At 51.7% G+C, this 21,469-nt stretch overlaps 1 long non-coding RNA gene across 2 annotated transcripts; it reads right to left on the reverse strand.

Moving 5' to 3' along the window:
• Positions 1-614: 614 nt before the first annotated feature.
• LOC307055894 lies at positions 615-19,653 on the reverse strand. 2 transcript variants are annotated; one of them, XR_013810986.1, is made up of 3 exons: positions 19,566-19,653; positions 17,014-17,098; positions 615-734 (listed from the first exon to the last, which is right to left on the reverse strand). It is a non-coding gene; the product is annotated as an uncharacterized lncRNA (long non-coding RNA). The 2 variants fall into 2 exon arrangements; XR_013810987.1 differs by lacking the exon at positions 615-734 and adding an exon at positions 5,283-5,404.
• Positions 19,654-21,469: the final 1,816 nt, after the last annotated feature.

Raw genomic sequence — 21,469 nt, forward strand, 5'->3', positions numbered from 1 at the left:
ACAAGCAGCAACTGAGGGCTGTGACTGCATCCTTGCCAAGAGAAGGCCCTGCGTGCACCCGTACGACTGCCCGGGGAACCCTGGCCTGGGGAGAGGGCTGGACCCGCAGACCTCAGTGAGGGGGCCTGCAGACTGGGGGCTCCACACAGGGGGTGTTCCACACAAAAACCTGGGACGTGGGGTCTGAAAGCCCAGGGGCTTAGCTCCGGGCAGAACCGGCTGCCAGAGGACTTCCCTGGTGGTGCAGTGGTTAAGACTTCACCTTGCAATGTAGGGGGTGCAGTTTCGATCTCCAGTTTGGGAGCTAAGATCCCACATGCCTCAGGACCAAAAAACCAAAACAGAAGCAACGTTGTAACAAATCAGTAAAGACTTTAAAAATGTTCCACATCAAAAAAATCTTAAAAAAAAGAACTGGCTGCTAGCGTGAGCTGTCCGGCCCCGTAGGCCAATTAGACTGGGGGCTTGACACAGAGAGCAGAGCTCAGAACTGAGAGGGGATGTACCCACAGCCCCTGGAAGACAGTGAACTCAAAAGGGGGTTCACGGTACAGTGACTGCCTTTCTCCTCGTCACCAAAGCTGCTGGAAATTTCCTTTGATCCCACCATCGCCACCAAATCTGTTAAAGAACAAAAATTCAGCTGGGTAAATTTGAGAATCTAATTGGATTTATTAAGCGATTCATGAATCAGGCCACATCCCATCCAGCAATAGAAAGGAACTTCATTATAGCTGCAGAAAGGAAAGAAGAAAAAGGAAATTATTAGAAAAGAATGCATTTTTTAGCCAAGGTTGCCCTCTTAGGAGAACGGAAGAGGGTCTATCAGCAAATTTCCTCCTAGTGCTGGCCAGGAATTCCAGGTTGGCTGGTTAAATGTCACATTTCTGAGGAAGGTTGAAACGGCAATTAGGTTAGATGTTAAGTCTTGGTTTGCTGCCATGTAGCCTAATGTAGGTGCCTCCATTTTAGGTTTGTTGACTCCTTTTTAAGAGAGGTTATGAATTTTGGGCAGAAATACTACAGAAATGATGCTGGGACCTTCTCAGTATATCATAACACGGAGCTCTTTGACATAGTTATAAAACATATCATATCATACTTACTAGCAGTGGTTAAACCGAGCAGGATCCTGTGGGGTTCCTGGGCACAAAAGCCTTTCTGTGTCCCCCATTTCTTTACCTTCCCTGAGTTCTAAAGGGCAGATTCAAACAGTTGCTAATCAGGGAAGGGAGGGGATGCAGAGACAGGGGAGGAGCAGCCAAGAAACAATAGTGCAGCCTTGGGGCGGGGTCCTGGATTTGCACCAAGGGATACACAGAACAATATCATTGAGATCTTTACAGAACTAAAACCCCCAAGAAATGGAAGATGTTAACTACCTGATGAAGCATTCTTCATTCCAGAGAAGGTCACAGTTTGATAAACTTGAGAACCAGAGAAGCTCATCAGGAGACCACCTGAGGCCAGATTAAAGGAGTGCAGGCCCTGCACACACCCTGGTCCTTATCAGCAACCCTGCCCTTGAACCATTTCTATAAAACTCCTCACCAAATACACCTGAGTTGGGACACACAGTTTTGAGGGCATGAGCCTGCTATGTCCCTCTTTACCTGGCAAAGCAATAAAGCTATTCTTTTCTACTTCACCCAAAACTCTGTCTCCGAGATTTGATTCCACACCAGCGCACAGAGGCCGAGTTTTTGGCCTCAGTGGTGCTGACCTTGGCCACTGGCTAAAGTGGTATCTACTAGGTGTCTCCATGTAAAATCACTGTTTTCTTTGTAGTTAATTAGTATATTGGGGAGATACTTCAAGACTGTGCAAAGCATGCTCCTTCTCCAACTTTCACCCACAAATTTAGAATCCGTCAGCAGATCTTGCCTACGACAGTTATTACTATAATATCGCGTAACGGTGATTTTCTGTTTCTCTCTCTCCTTCGCCATTTGTTAATTAGAACCCTACTGTAAAGAAGAACTTCCCCTTATCCTCCATTTATTATTTAATCAATTGCTTGTTTAGATCAGCAAGGACATAGGGACACTTGTTTCATTCTTGGCCTACAATCCAGTAACTCTCATTGTGCTATTGCTGATGTTGTCCCAGCTTTCACTACTACGGGCTCCTACTGTCTGTCAACAGCCCTTATCTGCTTTTGTTTGTGTTTTTGAGCACTTCCTTACGTTCTGGCACCACAAGACGCTCTGGGCCCACCTTGGGGGTTCCCTGCCCCAGCCTGGGAATCGGCCATTTCTCCAGGGAACCGAGTTCCTTTGTCAGAGAATGACTGCTTAGGAACCAAGATCTGGGGGCCTGTTTGCTCCCTGCCTCTGGGTGTCGTAGCCTCTGGGCCCTCTCAGAAGAGATGGGAAGTACATGTATGTGTACTAACCACACACACGTCCTTTTCTCCGTGTCTTTCTGTGTGTAGGTTACAGACCACTAGTTTACACAGACCGCAGGACACCCACCCCACCCTGCAGGGCTCACAGCAAGCCTTCTCCCTTCCCTTCTCCTGACTTCTTTCTCCAACAGCAAGAAGGTCAGTTCTCATCTGCAAAGATTTACGTGTTTGTTCAGTTCTCACGTACAGATAAAATAGTTCCGGAAGTCCTAGACCACAGCCCTGAGGGAAGTCCTGTTACCACGTATTCACCGGCAGCCCTTTTTGTCATTAGCCTTTTGGCTTCCTGTCAAGTTCCTGTTACCACTCGACTTGGCTAGTTCTTCCTGCCCTGCCCTCCTTGGTGGAGGTCCTTCATCTGCACTAGACTCACTTCTGAGGCTCGGATCCCATTTTGGATGCTCCCCAGTCCTTATTCGTCCAAACTGCCTGTTTCCTTTTGGGGTATGTGAAGCCGTACTTTGGTTCCAGCAGTTGAATTTCCATAAAAAGATGTACTCAGTGGGGTCCACGCCACCCTGTCTGTCCCTCCCTCACCCACCTAGTAGGTAACCAGTCTCTTCACTTTCTGGTTTACGCTTCCTGTGTCTTTTTCCACAAATGAGCAGACGCATATCATCTTCCTTCTTAAAGAAAGGAAGCACTATAGGTACATTTTCGCTTCATGGTATGGCCTGGAAATCACACCCCCTCCATTTAGAATGACGTTCCTTCTCCTCTTTCAGGGCCTGCTTGCCAGTCTGGACATACCTGTTTATCCTACCACTCTCTTAAGTATGGACATGTGAGTTGCTCCTACTGTTTTGTGATTAAACAATGTTGCAGTGAATCCCCTTGTGCATATGTATTTCACATTTTATAAACATTGCTGCAATGAATCCCCTTTGCATATCTACTTCCCATTGTTTGAAGTGCCTCTTCAGGGTAGATTCCTGAAAACAAGGGTTGCTTGGTCAAGGCTAAGTGCGTATATATTTTTGTCAGGTCTCACCCAATTTCTCTTCAGGATTTACCATTTGTGGTCCCCCCCCCCCCAGTGATATATGAGTGTGCTGATTTCCCTGCAGCTTCAACAAAAGATTGGGTCATAATTTTAAATTTCTTGCCACTTTGATAGGTGAGAAGTGGGACCTCAGTCTTATATTAATTGCATTTCTCTAATGATAAGTGATTTCAATGTTTTTTCATATGTTTAGGGGTTTTTTTTAATATGAATTTTCTGCTCGCGTATCTTCTCCCTTTTCCCTATTCAGCTTTTTAAGACTTCTTCACATATTAGGGTTATTAGCCCCTTTTCTGGGTGTATGTTCCGAATATTTTCTCCCAACTTGTCAGGTGTTTGCACTTTGTATATGGCATTTTTGTCACACAACTTTAAAAACTGTTTATGTAGTCAAATTTATTCACCTTTTGTTCTTGTCTGGTTATGTAAAAAACAAAGTTCGACTGAGCATATCTGAACCTCTAACTGGCTTCCTTTGGTGATTCATGAATTGGCAGCGTCTCATCCAGCAAGTACCAGGACGCTCAGAGGAGCAGAACAAAATGGAAGGCTTTATAGGAAGGAGGGCAGGGCCAGGACACCTCCTCCTGGGGAGTGGGGGAGGCGGGACGGCAAGCTGCTCCTTCATCCTCGGGGGATGGAGAGCACCCCCGAGGCAGATCACCTCCTCGGTGCCCGACCAGGAAATTCCAGGCTGGTTGATTAAGATCACATTTCTGGGGAAGGCTGAAATGCAGTTAAGTCGGGTAGAAGGCTAGGCTTGGTATCATGGACTTGAGCACAAATGACCCCGTTTTGGGCCTGTGCTTTTCCCTTTACCAGTTGGAAGGACTTCCTTTACCCTGAGATCAAAGAGGGATTCACCCCTGTTTTCTTCCGGTGTTTGTGTGGTTTCAGAGTTCAGTTCATCCGTACCCCATGCACTAGCTTCCCTCTGTGCTGGGCTTAGTCCTATCCCATTCCTGAGGTCTGTCTCTGCTGCCCCAGCACCGCCCAGATCTGATTATGGGGAATTATGTTAACCACACTTTTCAGTGTTCTGGGTCCATCTGGTGTGATGACTCAGTCAGATGGCTATGTCGGTCAACTGGCTGTTTTTCTTTCAAGTCTCCACTTCCTGCTATGGGGGAGCTGCTCCCATTTCCTGGGGATCCTGGGGACGGGAGGGTGTGGGAGTGACAGTCCTCCAGCCCTTCTGCCCGGCTGGGCCTCCTCCTCACCAAAGCCTGGGGTCCAGGCAGGGGCATGACTCCTGGCGCCCAGCCTCTCACAGTGCAGGAGGCGCAGGAAGCAACAGCCTGTGCTGTTTTGCCACCTGAAGTGACCACTGACCAGACGGTCTCCTCCGCGGTCTCTCCTTTCTCCCTCAAACACCCCCAGTCTCTGCTGCTGGAGAGTCCTGGATTTTTCCTGGAAAATCTCTGCCAAGTGGAGAGAACCGTGTTCTAAATTGTGTGGTTGTAGATCTGGTGATGTGAAAATCATATTCAACCTAGTAACTCTTGGGCCTTTTTAAAGGAGAGAGACTCTGGGTGTGTTGATTTAACCCTAGGTGGCTGACAAAACCCCAGGCAGGGAGAGGAAGGTGGGACAGAAGGTGCTCAGGGGACACCCTGGCCCCTCACCCTGCCAACTCCAGGCCTCGGACAGGCAGAGCCACGGAAGACCCCCCAGAAGGATTTTCTTCTTTAAGCTGAAGGGTAGCGGGGTTTTGCCGCCCCGAAGTATCGATGCTGAAAATTCGGCCTCTGGGCACCAGTGCCGAATTGAATCCCAGAGACCGAGTTTTGGGTGAAGTATAAGAGAATAGCTTTATTGCTTTGCCAGGCAAAGGGGGACGACACAGTGGGCTCATGCCCTCAAAACCGTTTTCCAGCCGGGGAGGATTTGGTGAGTTTTATAGCAGTGGTTCAAGGGCAGGGTTGCTGATAAGGATCAGGACGTGTGCAGGGCCTGCACTCCTTTAATCTGGCCTTGGGTGGTCTCCTGAAGAGCTTTAAAGGCAATCAAAGTCCAGCAGATTCAGGAAAAGTGCTTTACCTCCCTCTCAACTGCCTAATTTACACTGGAGACCAGGAAGCGAGCTAAGAGATATACTGCAGAGCAGCCTTTCTGCACCAGCATCCTGCTGCCTGCCTTCCTCTGCACCCCCAGACCCCACCCCTCTCCTTGGCTCAGGAAGTTACCAAAGCCACAATTTTCTGGCTGCCCTTTGGGTCTCATGTTTTTATGGGGCTCCTGTATGCACAAAATTTGTTTTTCGGCTGCTAACTTGTTTTATGTCAATTTAATTATTACACAAGCCAAAGACCCTAGAAGGGAAGAAGGGAAAGTCTCCCTCTAGACACAACAAAGCAGCCTTTTTTGACTGTCAAAGAAAAGCCTAGACTGTGAGCTCCTGCTGCCAGGAAACTGCAAACTCAGGCTGGCTCCTGTGTCTGGAATCCATCCCGCCTTCCTGACTGCCAGCCTCCAGCCCCGGGGCCACAGCCTCGCCCAGAGGAGGCGGTGAGCTGTTTATCAGAAACTGCAACACAGAACTGATTTTTTGTGTGTGTTTTTTTTGCGGTATGGGCCTCTCACTGTTGTGGCCTCTCCCGTTGCGGAGCACAGGCTCCGGACGCGCAGGCTCAGCGGCCATGGCTCACGGGCCCAGCCGCTCCGCGGCACGTGGGATCTTCCCAGACCGGGGCACGAACCCGTGTCCTGTGCATCAGCAGGCGGACTCTCAACCTCTGCGCCACCAGGGAAGCCCAACTGATTTGTTTGAGATTATTTTCCTTCCTAGAACTTGAGCTTGTTTGGACTTGAACTTAAGAATTTTAGTTCAATTTCTTTGAGGCTTATATTACTTCGGGAAAGGGTTAATTCTTGTACCGTAATTTCTCCTGGAATACTGGATATTGGGAAAAGATTTATACTCAAATTTGGGCTGTCACAGCGTCAGAGCTTCTATGCTGCCGTTGACCTGAAAGTGTAATTTCTGCTGCACTGAACGGGGTTGAGGGTAATCTGGGGTGGAAAGTAGGGTGCAATGGGAACTGGGGCCAGAACACAACGTGGAGTTAATCTGATGTACAGACCGTTCGCGTCCATGTTAGGGTATTAAGGAGGCAAAAGCCCCCCGCCACCAGCAGCCCCAGGAGGGTACCCACAGGGCTGCTGTTTGCAGGGAGGCCTGGCCCCCGCCCTGATGGATGAGGCTTCTGAGCAGGGGCAGCCTGGTGGTGGGCTTAGCGTCAGGTCTAATTGGTTAAGAGAACAAAGGCCGGGGCCTGGGAGGGGGGGAGGGGTGGCTTGGGGGGAGGGGGGATTGCAGTAAAACCCTGGGTTGGAGGGTTCTTCTGTGAAGAATTGAAGGGTCTGAGATTTCACCCACCTTGCAAGCTGACAAGTGAACCCACCACAGTTTTAGAGGACATGGACCCCTGGGTCAGAGAGAAAGGACACTTCCCTTCTCATAACAATTTCCAGGTGTCCCCGACAGGGGGTCTGGAGACCGGAGAGGAGGCCTGAGCAGAGGGAACCAGACACGTCTACACCACACCGGCACCACCTTTGCCCCAAGGACGACATCCCCCGACCCCCGCCCCGTCTCCCCGCTCTCCTCACCAGCTGGCCCCTGCTCTAGGGAGTCAGGGTCCCCTGAATCCTCACTCCGCAGGCAGGTTTGCGGCTGGCCTGCAGGCTCGGGATCTAAGGTTCCGGGCAAGCTGGAGGGGCTGCCGTCCCACCGGGGAGGTTGGGGCGGTCTCATCCCCAAGGCTCAGACCTGAGAGGAAATGTCGGGGCCCCAGCCGTGGCCGCTTTTCTAATCTGGGCTCTGTCCCAGCAGCGTCACAAGCTTCAGCAGAGGCGATGCCCCCTCTCCCCGCCGCCCCTTTCCTCAGCAGGGTCTCCGCGCAGAGCCGAGCGCTCCCACAAACCCACCCACGTGTCTCTCTACTTTCACCATATCTCGGACACAAAGCTCTGCCGACCGCAGGGCCCATCTGTCCCCAGTGCCCGCGCCCCTCCCGCTTTCGGCCGCAGCCCCTGCCTCCAGGCTTCCCGCGCTCCCCCGCCCCCGCGCGCCCCGTCATTTCGGGGAAATGGGAGGCTCGGAGGCTGCAACCAGGCCAACGCCCCGCACGCCCCAGGTTCCCCGCCCCAGTCCCTGCGCCCCGCGCCCCCACCCCCGGTCTCCGTCTCCACCCCTTCCCCCCGCCCCGCTCGCCTCCGCCGCAGTCCCCGCCCCCGCGGCCAGCCCCCTCCCCCTCCCCCGCCAACCCCGCTCTCTTGGATTCTCCGCCCCTTACCGGGGCCTGGAGCGGTCGGGGGGGGTCACGGGGTTCCCCCAGGGACCCGCTCGACAACTACAGCCCCGCCGGCGGTCCCCGGGGCGCACCAGGAAACGTGTCGCCCCCTCCGAAGACACCGCCCGAGCCGCCCGGACGACTCTGGCCCCCCTCGGCCTCTCGTCAGGCGCAGACCCTCACCTCCTACCCCGGCCCCACCGGCTCCCGGAGAGAGGCGCCCGGCGGCCCTGCGCCGAGCCCTCCGGCCGTGCGTGGGCCTGCGGCGCCACCTGGTGGCCGCGGGGACAGAACGCGGCTGCAGGGACAGCGAAAGGTGGGGGTGTGGGCGGCCGCCGGGAGAGGAGGCAGAGGGGACTCGCGGGACCTGGGTGCGGGGTCTTGTTTCAGCCCGCGGCTGCTGGCCCAGCGCAGATGGATTCCGACCGGCAGACACGGCCGGCGGAACGGTGGCTGGCCGAGCCCTGCTGCCGTGGGTCAGGGCCAGGGTCTGCGGGAGGGGACTGCTGATTTCCCCCAGGGAGCCGGCCAGGGAGGATGGACGCCCTCCCCCGCCAATGCGCTGGGGACCCACCGGGAGGAAGGACCAGGCCCTACCGTCATGAAGCTTAAAGCAGGATATACATCAACTGTATCTCAATTTCCCCCACTACTCCCACCCACCGCGCCGCTTGCGCTTGCGGGATCTTAGTTCCCGGACTGGGGCTTGAACCCCAGCGCTCCGCAGTGAAAGCGGAGTCCTAACCACTGCACCGCCAAGGAATTACCTCTACCTCAATTTTTTAAATTAAAAAAAAAATAGTAAACAGGATAATTTCAGGATTTGGTAAGGGCTAAGAAGCTCATGAAGCAGTGTGATGTACAAACTGTGATGAGACGCGAGGGAGTGAGGGCAAGGTCAGTGAGAGCCAAGGAGGAAATTCCCTAAGGGACAAGCCTCGGGGAACACTCTGGCCAGAGGAGACAGCCCTGCAAGGGCCCTGGGACACAGAAGGGCTGTAGTCCAGTGACGCGAATCCAGAGAAGTGGTCAGAGGCCAGATCTGGATGTGTGTCGGGGGGTGACTCAGGAGGACAGCCACGGGCAGTGGCGAGGCCTGCATTGTGCTGGTCCAGTGTTGGGTGAGTGGTCTGGCCTCCCCTGCCGGGGCTAAGCAGCCCCTGCAGGGGAGGTGGTAGAACTGCAGGCTCATAGAGGATGCCAAGAACAAACCTCTCACCACTCCACAGGTGCTGACAGGAGCCGGGGGGACCCGGGATCACAGCACACAGGCCTCACACGGCAGCACCAGGTCCCTGCCCTGTGTTCCAGGGTGATGTGATGGGCTGCAAGCAGAGTGGGTCGTATCACAGTTGAGGGACTTGGGGCCCTGGGGCAAGCAGCAGACACAGAAGTCCCTCCCCACAGGAGTGGGCAGTCGATGGTGGTCCCCCTGGCAGTCGTCATGGCGACAGAAAGCACTCGGCCTCAGACAGTCAGCCCTGCAATCCAGCCGTTCAGCAAGGACACACAGGGTGCCTGGGGGCCCCCTGCCAATAGCTTCCCTCGAGACAATCCTACCCTCAGCCAAACTCAAATTGTCACAGGTCAGAGGGGCTGACAGGGGCTGGGCCACTCCTGCTCAGTGTGTCCCACACTTGCTCGATAGTCCACTTGCGGGGTGAGGCGACCCACAGACCTGACCACTGCCATGCTCCTGGGATGCTGACTCAGACCCTCACGAGTCCCAGGTGGGGTGCAGGGCGCATCTCCAATGACCTTTAGCTTCTTTTCTGAGGGCCTGACAGTGGTATCAACCCAAACACGGCAGGAGGTGCTCCTCCCGGCTCAGCCAAGGCAGGCTCAAGCTGGCCGTCTGTTGCCATCGTGACCCACCCAGGTGCTGACTTAGGCTGGGCCGTCTCACCAGCCTGGTAGATGGGGTTCTGACCATTGTCTCTGGGCACGAAGACAGGAGTCTTTCCCCCACCCAGGACAACCTGGGAGTCCAACGAGAGCACGTGGTTGGGGATGGGGGTTAAGTGGCAATAATCAGAGGTGATGATGGCTGGAAGGTAGCCCCATTCCCCCATGCAGAAGCATCTGAGGCCCACCATCCCCACATCCGAACAGGTGGCCCAGCTTGAATCTGGTTTGGATCTCCAGCACATGGGTTTACTTAAACATGGGAGCAGTGTCACTGAGCATTTGCAGCCTCAATTGCTGCATGTAGCTTAACCCAAGACCACTTGGGCATGAATCAAAAAATAAGTTCCAACAGGAATTTTTAAAAAAGAATTTGAACTAAATTAAAATGAAAACACAGCTTACCAAAATTTGTGGGATGTAGTGAAAGCAGCACTTAGAAGGAAATCTATAGTATAAATGCGTATGTTAGAAAAAAAAGACCTAAAATCAATAATGTAAACTTCTTATTTAGGAAACAAGAGAAAGAAAGGTAATATAAGCCAAAAGAAAGCAATATAAAAGAAATGATATAAACTAGAACAGAAATCAAGGAAATTGAATATAGGAAATCAATTTAAAAAAAACAAAACAATGAACCAAAAGCTGGTTATTTGAGGGAAAAAAAGTAAATAAGATTGATAAACTTCTAGGACGGTTAACCAGAAATAAAAAGAGAAAACGGAGATTACTACAATGAGAAATGAAAGAGTGAAAGAGGGGCAGACATTAAGGGGTTAATAAAGGAACACTATGAACAACTTTATGCCCACAAATTTGATAATGTAGATGAAATGGACAAATTCCTTGAAAGACACAGACTACCAAAACTCACACGAGGAGAAATAAATTAAATAGGTCTGTATCTATTAAAGAAATTGAATCAATAATTAATAATCTTCCAAACAAGAAGCCCCAGGCCCAGATGGTTCCACTAGTGAATTGTACCAAACATTTAAGGACGAAATGATACCAATTCTCTATAATCTTTTCCAGGAAGTAGAAACAGAGAGAATGCTTCCTAACTCATTCTGAGGCCAGCATTAACCTAATAAAACCAAAAGCAGATAAAGACATAAGAAGAAATGAAAACTACAGATCAATATCTCTCATGAATACAACTGCAAAAATTCTCAACAAAATAGTAGCAAATTAAATCCAACAATTAATTATACACCACAAAACAATTACATACTACTACCAAGTGGGATTTATTCCAGGTGTGCAAAGCTGATTCAATATTTTTAAATCAATTAATGTAACCTATCACATCTACAGGCTAAGAAAGAAAAATAATATGATCTTATCAACTGATGCAGAAAAGCGTTTGACAAAACCCAACACCAATTCATAATTAAAATTCTCGGGACTTCCCTGGTGGCGCAGTGGTTAAGAATCTGCCTGCCAATGTAGGGGACACGGGTTCAAGCCCTGGTCCAGGAAGGTCCCACATGCAGCGGAGCAACTGAGAAGCCCATGCGCCACAACTACTGAGCCTGCGCTCTAGAGCCCGCGTGCCACAACTCCTGAGCCCATGTGCCACAACTTCTGAAGCCCACGTTCCTAGAGCCCGTGCTCCACAACAAGAGAAGCCCCTGCTCGCCACAACCAGAGAAAGCCCACGCGCAGCAACGAAGACCCAACGCAGCCATAAATAAATAATAAAATTTTCAAATAAATTAATTAATTAAAAAAAATTCTCAACAAAATGGGAATGGAGGGGAATTTCCTCAACTTGATCAAGATCATTTACCAAAAAATGCACCACTAACATGATACTTAATTGTGAGAAACCAGATGTTTTCCCCTTAAGATCAGGCACAAGGCAAGGATGTCCTCTCTCATTACTCCCATTCAACATCATACTAGAAATCCAGGATAATGAAATAAGACAAGAAATAAAATATACACAGATAGGGAAAGAAGAAATAAAACTATCTTTGATCACAGATGACAAGAGTGTCTATGTAGGAAAACCAAAGAGTTAATAAAACAAAAAATAAAAAAACACCTGGAATGCATAAGCGATTATTACAGGGTTATTAATGTACAAAAGTACATCGCTTTCCTATATACTAGCAATGAACAATGGAAATTTTTTTAAACCTTTTTACTGGAGTATAATTGCTTTACAATGGTGTGTCAGTTTCTGCTTTATAACAAAGTTAATCAGTTATACATATACATATATCCCCATATATCTTCCCTCTTGCGTCTCCCTCCCTCCCACCCTCCCTACCCACCCCTCTAGGTGGTCACAAAGGACCGAGCTCATCTCCCTGTGCTATGCGGCTGCTTCCCACTAGCTATCTATTTTACATTGAACAATGGAAATTTGACATTCACAGCACAGTACCATTTATATTAGCACCCTAGAAAATTAAATACTTAGGTATAAATCTAAAAAAAAATATGTACAGGATCCACATAAGGAAAACTATAAAACTTTGATGAATGAAATCAAAGATCTAAATAAGGGGAGAGATATTCCATGTTCACTGATAGGAACTCAATATTGTTAAGATGTCATTTCTTCCCAACTTGACCTATAGATTCAATGCAATCCCAGTCACAATCCCAGCAAGTTATTTTGTTGATATTGACAAACCGATTCTAAAGATTATATGAAAAGGCAAAAATCCAGAATAGCCAACATCATACTGAAAGGAATGACAAAGTTGGAGGACTGATACTATGTGACTTATTATAAAGCTACAGTAATGAAGACAGCCTGGTTTTGGCAAAAGACAAGATAAATAGATCAACGGAACAGAATAGAGAGTCCAGAGATAGATCCAGAAGTTTGTCTTCTCAACAAACTTCCTGGAACAAGTGGACATCTATAAGCAAAAAAATGACTGTAGACACAGATCTTATACTTTTCACAAGAATTAACTAAAAATTTATCATAGACCAAAACTATAAATCTTCTAGAAAATAACATAAGAGAAAATCTAGGTGAGCTTGGATTTGGTGATGATTTTTTAGCTACAACAACATAAGCACAGCCCCTGAAAGAAAAAAATTGATTAGTTGGACTTTATTAAAATTTTAAAATTTTGCTCTGCTAAATATATTGTAAAGACAATGAAAAGAAAAGCCATAGATTAGGAGAAAATATTTCCAAAATATATATTCAATATAGGATTGTGTCCAAAATAAACAAGGAACTCTTAAAACTCAGTGATAAGAAAACAAATAACCCCAGGAAGGAAGGCAGACTGTGACAGGAGAATGTACCTGCCTTACAGTGTGTGAAGCCCCCTCACGGAGGGGCCGGATGAAAGGTGCTGACCTCAGTCACTCTGGAAATGAGTGGGGTCTGTAGGCCTGAAGCCAAAGGATGTGCACACAGCTCTGGGCTCTAGTGGTGAAGTTGTTTCCCATGGGGCATGGGTCAACAACCGTGTCCCTGCTGTACACGTGCGCTGGGATTGAACAGGAAAGCACACGGATGGTGGGGGCCGGGAGTCTCACCCCGGAGGAGTGGGAGGTTACAGGCGACCAAGGGGAGAATGATCCGTGGATAACAGATGCTGGTTGGAGACATCAGTGAGAACTCACGTTCGTTTAATGTAGAGACAGGTGGTTACACACAGGAATATTTGTACCGTGTGTGTATGCAAGGTTGGCACACACGTATATTTCTTTGCTTTGTCTGCTGAGAGGGCACAAAGAAACAAGACCCCAGCAGCAATGAACACATCTATCTCCCAGATCTGGGTTTCTAAGACCATTCTCTAACAAAAGGAAGGAACCAGAATTCCTTGAAGAAATGTCTGACCCTAGGACTGGAACTAGAAATATACAGGATGAGCCTGGAGCATCTTGTAGCCGGAAGGTAAGGAGGTGCTCAAAAAAACACAACAAAAAACACAAAGATGGGGTGAGTCAAAGGGACACAGGAGCCAACTGACAAGAGTGCCCAGCAGCCAAAACTGGAACAATTTGAGAAACAAAATCAACAAAGTAATATTGTGCCATAACCCAAAGCATAAAATACGTATCCATGTGATCACACTGACATAAATGATTGAACAAATTAATAAATGGAGGAGAAGAGGCAAATCTCCCATGCTGAGAATTCCAAATAAATTCTGTGAACACTCCACCCCACAGCGGGGAGAGCTGGATTCCCCCCACCCTTAAGTGCAGGCTGTGCATGGGGACCTCCTCCCCAAAAGCACAGGATGGAAGGGGGAGGGAGAGTAATTTTACAGCAGAGAAGCCTGACAAGCACACCTTGGCCAGGAGATCACAGCCAGCGTCAACAGTCATAAATTACGTTGATAGTATGTACCCTGGACATGGTGTGATGAAAAGGGTCTTTTACTTCTATTGTCTTCATCCTTCAGACCCATACAGTAAGTCTGCTCCATACGAAAGAGTCCCGTTCCGAGAGCGCGTTCATAAGTCCAATGTGTTCGTAAACAAACATTTGTTTCCTCGCAGCCCTGGAGGCTGGAAGTCCGAGATCAGGGAGCCAGTGTGGCCGGCTTCTGGTGAGACCCTCTTCCTGGCTGCAGGCGGCTGCCACCTCCGTGTGCACACGGGCTTTCCTTGGGGTGTGCGTGGAGAGAGCGCGAGGTCTCTGGTGTCTCCCTGTAAGGGCGTTAACCCCATCAGACCAGGGCCCCACCCTCAGGGCCTCATCTAACCCCAATTACCTCCCCAAAGCCCATCTCCAAACGCCATCACATTAGGGGTTAGGGTTTCAGCATGTGAATTTGGGGAGGGGGACACAAACGTTCAGTCCATGACAAGAAGCCTGACTTAAATCACCGTGACAGAAAGCCACAGACCCCCGACCAATTTCCCAGGCTGAGCTGGTTCACAGACCCAAAGCCTCCTTGGATGAGGGTGACAGCCGTGCCCTTGAGGAAGGACCTTGTCATGCCACCAAAAAGGTACTGTGAATCTTCCTCCCCACCTTCCCCTGAGGCCCCTCAGGGACACTTACCAGGTGTCTGAGGATGGGGAAGCAAAACCCCAGGCTTCTCAGGGTACCCAAAGCACCCCTGTGACCACCAGTCAGAGCAGCGGCTTATGGCGCTCAGGTGATCCACAATGTTTGGGTCATGTCTATCTAACGGTGGGTCCAGTGGGTCCCTGGACCCATGTGTGGTCACCCCCCATTCCAGAATGCAGTCATCAGAGTGGGTACACTCAGCAGCTGGCAGAACCCATGCTGGTTTCCCGTCCCGCGGAGGGAGGGCTATTACGTGGGGAAGGCCGAGGGGAAGCCGCCAGGACCTCTTGGTCCGAGCGAGATAGTGAAGCAAAGCAGTGAGGCCTCCCCGACGGGAGTGCAGAGGTCGGCGCCACGGCAAGGACCTAGGGCCCAGGACTGGGACTCCCAGCACAGCCCTCTCCTACTGGGCCTGTGCAGGAGATGGGGTCCTGCAGAACGACAATGACCGCAAAGCTAGTCAGGTGGCAACTCCAACCGCAGCCGCTGCTCCTGACATGCTTTCATTGCTGAAGCAAAGCCCCACTGGTTCCTAGCCGGGAGCCCAGCTGTTGAGCGATGGGTCTTTCCATCCAGGCTAGTAGAGACCGTCGGAAGAGCCGGCTTTCAAGAGGCAGCAACACCCCTCCACAGCCCTCCCTCGAGACAGAGCAGCCCCACGCCACACCAAGTCCCTGGGGGCCTGGCCCACTCGTCCCTCCCACAGCTGCCACACTGGTCCTTCCATGGTGATGCCATGTTGTTCGAACTCAATGAGCAGAACGTAGCAACTAACCTCAGTAGGACAAACGTACACCAGAGTGGAAGGTAAACGCCACAAAAAGTCCAGGCCACCTCTGAAATGCCTAGGGGTTGGGATTCCCTGGTGGCGCAGTGGTTGAGTCCGCCTGCCGATGCAGGGGACACGGGTTCGTGCCCCGGTCCGGGAAGATCCCACATGCCGTGGAGCGGCTGGGCCCGTGAGCCATGGCCGCTGAGCCTGCGCGTCCGGAGCCTGTGCTCCGCAACGGGAGAGGCCACAACAGTGAGAGGCCTGCATGCCGCAAAAAAAAAAGTGAAATGCCTAGAGGTCCAGCAGGCCAGTACACATCTAGACATCCCTTTCCAAGTCACAGGCAAGTGGCTGCATCCAATCCCTTCGACCAGGAAGAAAGAGGCATGATGCCTGACGTGTCTTGCTCCTGGGAGGCGACTTTCACCCCGTGTGGCTGTACCACTCCGACCCTGGAGCTGAGAGGCTCAGAGAAGAGGAAGCCCGGCAGCAGGTCACCCTGCCATAGGGGCTGCACCACCCAGCAGAGCCCGCGGTGCCTGAGTGTGGCCCCCCGGTGTCACAAAGCTCTGCCACATTCTGAAGATAACCGCCTGGGTACCGAGCACTCGGCCATGAGCCGCGGCTATTATACCACCTGAGCTGCCATCATGCGCGGGTGTGTGACCCCCGAGCCGAACGGCCGGGCACACAGCGGTGCCCTGTCAGTGGAAGTGGCGTGTATGTGATTGCTCTCAAGCAGGTCCTGAAGGCCCAAGGAAGTCACGTGAGAGTCATGAACAAGCGTGACCAGGTAGCCGTCGCATCGCCTCAACCCTCTCAACCTGCAGCAAGGCTTCGTGGGGCTTCCCGATGACCAGGTGCCTGAGAAGGAAGGAACTCAGGCCTGGTTACAGACGGGGCTGCGGGCCTTGCCCAGACGCGGACGGTCAGGGGGTTGCAGGACAGAGATGAGGGTGAGCCCTCAGAGAGGGACAAGCAGTGCCCTGGCTCTTCAGGCCGCCTTGCAGGACGAGGTAAGAGGCGGAGACCTACCCTGGGGACGGGCAGTGACTAGCTCTCCAGCTGGCTGAATGCTCGGACACTAGGAAGGGACGTGATTGGAAAACTGGTGACAAGGACATCTGGGGAAAGGTATGCAGACGGACTTCTCTGGGTTTGAACAAAGTATAAAGAATTTGTGTCGCACGAGGGCTGCCTCAGCCGAGGAGGGCCTTACCATCAGGAGGACAAGGTGGCCCATTCTGAGGGCACGTCAGCCTCTTTCCCCGGCACCTCTCACCCTTGGCCAGCCGGTTTATGAGCCAAGTGGCCAAGGCAGGGGGAGGGAGGCTCCACACGGCATCACAACTTGGACATCCACCCACCAGGGCTTATCCGGCTGCTGTCACTGCCGTGAGCCCAACTGCCACAAGCGGAGACCAGCACTAGCCCCCCTTCCCTCCCAGGGGCAGTGGCTTGGGGACAGCACCTCGTTCGTCGGAGAATAGACACTTCCTCGGGGTATGGATGTACCTTCCCTGCCTGCAGTGCTTCTGCCAGAACCACTCCCCGTGGGCTCACAGAAAGCTGCATCCACCCATGCCACCCTCCACACAGCATGACTCCTGACCAGCCACTCACCTCACAGCAAGTGAACTGCATCCGTGGGTCCATGCTCATGGAGTCCACCGGTCCTGCATGTTCCCGTCTCCCCGAAGCAGCCAGCCTGGTAGAACGTGGACAGAGGGTGGAATGGCCTTTGGGAGACTTGACTATGGAGGTGGGTTAATGCTCTCAATCAGCAACCTACAGTGTCTCACACAGCCAAGATCCACGGGACCAGCTCTCAAGAGATAGGAATGGCAGTGTTCTACTATCCCAAAGGGTCCACCAGTGAAACGTTTGCTTCCCATCCCTGCAACTCTGGGCTCTGCTTGTCCAGTGGTCTCAGATTCCAAGGGAGGGGTGCATTAGGGTGACTAGCTATCCTGGTTTGCCAGGACTTTCCTAGGTTTAAAACTGAATGTCCCACATCCTAGAATCCCCTCAGTCCCGGGCAAGCCCTAGAGCGCATCCACCAGGGGGCATATCAGACTGCAGCTGACAGCCACCTGGCCACTGGGGGCTCTTCACACCAGGGAATCGACAGAAGCTCACTGCGCCGCCGGCGGGGATGAGGGTCATAGAGGGGGGCTGAGTTTTCATGACAGAGCTGGGTAAGCAGGCGATGTCTGGAAGGCAGGAGACTCTAGGGTGTCTCTGAGTGCCCCTTGGTCCTGGAGTAAACACCAACAGAAAACTAGAACCACCCAAAACAGGCATAGACCCTTGGGGTCACTGCATCAGACAAAGAACCATGAGTAGCTGAGGTGCTGGCTGAGGACACAGGGAACGTGGAGTGGGCAGGGGAAGAAGGCGCCGGCTACCGCCACGTGGCTGCCGTGGTAACGAGAACCTCATCCTTACCTTCACGCGAGGCAACACCTGTACCAGTTCCACCCGCCCTCCTTCCTCCCTGTTCCTCTCCCACCCCTTCTGTCTAACGTGTGTTAGCAATAGTTGACCTCACATCCCAGTGTTTGTTATTAATGCCCACACACTCTCTCTGAGAGCGTTCAAGTGTCCAACATTCTTAAAGAGAACATATTAGTCAGAGTCAGTACCGCCCAAAGATGGATAAAGTGATGTGAAACGTCCATCAGTTTCTTCTGGAGAGATTAGCCTCTTTTTAGCCAGGATACTTGCATCATATTAAGCAGAAGCATGATTTTGCCTTTGTTTTTATTTGGAAGTTAAGAATGGTTTAAAGTAGAAGTATGTGGGACTTCCCTGGTAGCGCAGTGGTTAAGAATCCGCCTGTCAATGCAGGGGACATGGGTTTGATCCCTGGTCTGGGAAGATACCACATGCCGCAGAGCAGCTAATCTCACGTGCCACAACTAATGAGCCCACATGTGGCAACTACTGAAGCCTGCGTGCCTAGAGCCCATGCTCCACAACAAGAGAAGCCACCGCAATGAGAAGCCCGCGCACCGCAACGAAGAGTAGCCCCTGCTTGCCGCAACAAAAGAAAGCCCCTGCACAGCAACAAAGACCCAAAGCAGCCAAAAAAAAAAAAAAAAATAGTAGAAGTGTGTGTGTATGCCGAGTTGTCAAGGAGCCTCTCTGCTAGGGATTCTGTTGTTAAGCTGGGAATACGTTTCCCAAGATCCCCTTCCCTGTATGGTTTGGGTCAGAGTTGGGCAAAAGAGGAACTTGTGTGAAGTTGGAGACACAGCAGTGGGTGGTGGCTGCTACTCTCTGAAAAGGCTGTCGTGGCCACACGTGGTCGCTGACGGAGCAGCCGTGTCCAGCAGAGGCAACCTGCCTCTCACTCACTCTCTGCCCCCTGCCCTCCATCCACCTGCTGGCCTCTAGGCCAAAAGAGACCTTCTGGACCCTTCCAGGCAGAGTGTCCCCAACACTTTCCTCCTGGCACACACTTTCCTTTTTTTTTTTTTTTAATGTTCTTTAATGTTTTCTCTTTTTTTTTTTTTTTTTTTGCATTTTTAAAGACAATCTAAATATTTATTTATTTACTTATTTTGGCCGCGCTGCGCAGTATGTGGGATCTTAGTTCCCTGACCAGGGATCGAACCCACATCCCCTGCATTGGAAGCGCAGAGCCTTAACCACTGCACCGCCGGGGAAGTCCCTGGCACCCACTTTCTGATGCTTGCTTTCTAAAGATTTCGTTTATGTTTCAGATCAGATGTCACTTCCCAAAACAGTGAACCTCTAGTGATCACTCCAGCAGAAGAAACCCTCCCCCTGGACTTCCCTGGTGGTGCAGTGGCTAAGAATCAATGCAGGGGACATGGGTTTGATCCCTGGTCGGGGAAGATCCCACATTGCCACAGAGCAACTAAGCACATGTGCCACAACTACTGAGCCTGAGCTCTAGAGCCCGCAAGCCACAACTACTGAAGCCTGCGCGCCTAGAGCCCGTGCTCTGCAACAAGAGAAGACACAGCAATGAGAAGCCCGCGCACCGCAATGAAGAGTAGTCTGCCACTCGCTGCAACTAGAGAAAGCCCGCGCAGCAACGAAGACCCAACGCAGCCAAAATAAATTAATTAATTAAATAAAATTAAAATGAAAAACCCCAACATTTGAAAAAAAAAAAAAGAGGAAGAAGAAACCCTCCCCCTCACCTCTCTAGGCCATCATCTTGCTTTATTGTCTTCACAGCACTTGTCACCATTGGAAACTATTGCTTGTTCACATGTGCCTTTGCCTAGGAAAATAGAAACTCCATGAAAGGAGGGACCGTATCTGCCTTGTTAGTTATTGTGCCCCTTAAGTCTCTGGCTCACAAGGACCCCAGGTATCTATTGGCTGAATGGGCACATGGTGGAGGACCAGGGGGCAGAGGGAAAGCAGTGCACACGCGGCAACATGGAGATATACATTTGTATACATGAGGTTTGGAGAAACACAGTGAGATTTACAGCACAAAACTATTGATATAATGTTTAAAATACACACGATGTGACGTATATCTTAATGAATGTGCAGATAACATGGACATGGAAAGTGGATTGGAGAAGGGGAAAGAACAAGAATGGGGTGGGGGAAGGTTTGAAGAGATGTAGGTGTTGCTCACAGGACAGATGACAGATCGACAGAATGGTGGAAAGCGGCAAACTTGATTCTATGCCCCGAGGTAAAAATAAAAGGGAGAAAAGGATAGTGTGGCAGTGTTAAGGCTGCAACTTCCTGGATGATCTTGACAAGATGAGGTGGGGTCCACGTCCCCTCCTCTCAAGGCTGGGTGGCCTATGACAGCGTGTGGCAGAATTGGCATGCCGTGACTCTCCAGGTGCTTTGCCCTGTTTGCTGGAGCCCAGAGGCCACTGCCCTGGAGTGGCCGTACCCTGGTGCTCTGGTTAATCATCCTGGCCAAGCCCAACCATCCCTGCCAAGGCCCTGACACGAGGGTGCAGAAGTCTCCAGATGAGTCCAGCCCGGCCACCGGAGTCGCCGCCCCCAGCTGGTCACGTCTTCCCACCTGAGGCCCAAGACATCCTGGGGCAGAGGAGAGCTGTCCTGCGGGGCCCTGTCGAAAGTCCCGAACCACAGACTCCAGGAGCTTAACAGTTGCTTTACAACCCTGATGCTGGGTGGCTCGTTACACAATAACGGAAAACTTTAATGGATGGAGGAAGGGACAGAGAGAGGAGTCAGCCTGGCAGCTGGGCAGAGGGAGGGCTGGAGGAGACAACAGGGCAGGCAGAGGTGGCGGTGGCCCAGGAAGGAATGGGAACCAAGTGGGCACAGTTCAGCATCAGCCCACACTCCCCTCCCACCTCCAGCTCAGCAAGAGCCACACCTCAGACTCCAGGCTCAGGTCAGAAATGGGAGGGCTAGGTTCCCTCCTGCCCCCTTCCAGACAGCCGGGGCACCTCCTCTCCATCTTCACCCTGCCGTCAGTGGAGGCCGTCAGCTCGCCCCTCTGCTGCCACTGTCCACCTGGCAGCCAGGTCAGACCCTGGCCCTCCACGCTAAGTCCTCTGGTGGCTGCTCATGCCCCTCAGGGTGAAGCCAGGTGCTTTTGAGACCCTCCTCAGTCTTGCCTGCATGGAGCCTGTGCACCCACGCGCCCCCAGCCCCCCTGACCCACCATCATCACCTACCCCCTTATGTCTCTCCCCCAAACTTCCTTTCTCTTCTCCCCACGTTGTCTGAGCCCCATTCCTCCTGGCCGCGTTGTTAGCAGAAGGCTTACTCCAACTGCAAGCCCAAGCTGCCCGCATCCTTCCCCTCACGTTCCCCAAGCTCCTAGTGTCTCCCCATCACGCGTCCCTACACCCTTGTTCCCCGTGTTTCCACCGTCCCCCGACCCATAGCCTGCTCCTCCCGCGGCCTCCATCACTGCACCCGGTGACCCCGGGTCCCTATGTCCCCCGGTCCTACGCACCTCTCCTTGTCTCGTGCATTCTCTGCCCCTTGACCCCTGTCCCCGGTCCTTCACACCTCCCCATACACCGCACCCCGAGTCCTCCGCATCCCCAGGACCCCGCGTCCCCGCGCTGCGCGGGCCGGCGCGCCCAGGTGG

Source organism: Hyperoodon ampullatus (assembly GCF_949752795.1).
Source record: "Hyperoodon ampullatus genome assembly, chromosome: 7".
Lineage (NCBI taxonomy): Eukaryota > Metazoa > Chordata > Mammalia > Artiodactyla > Ziphiidae > Hyperoodon > Hyperoodon ampullatus.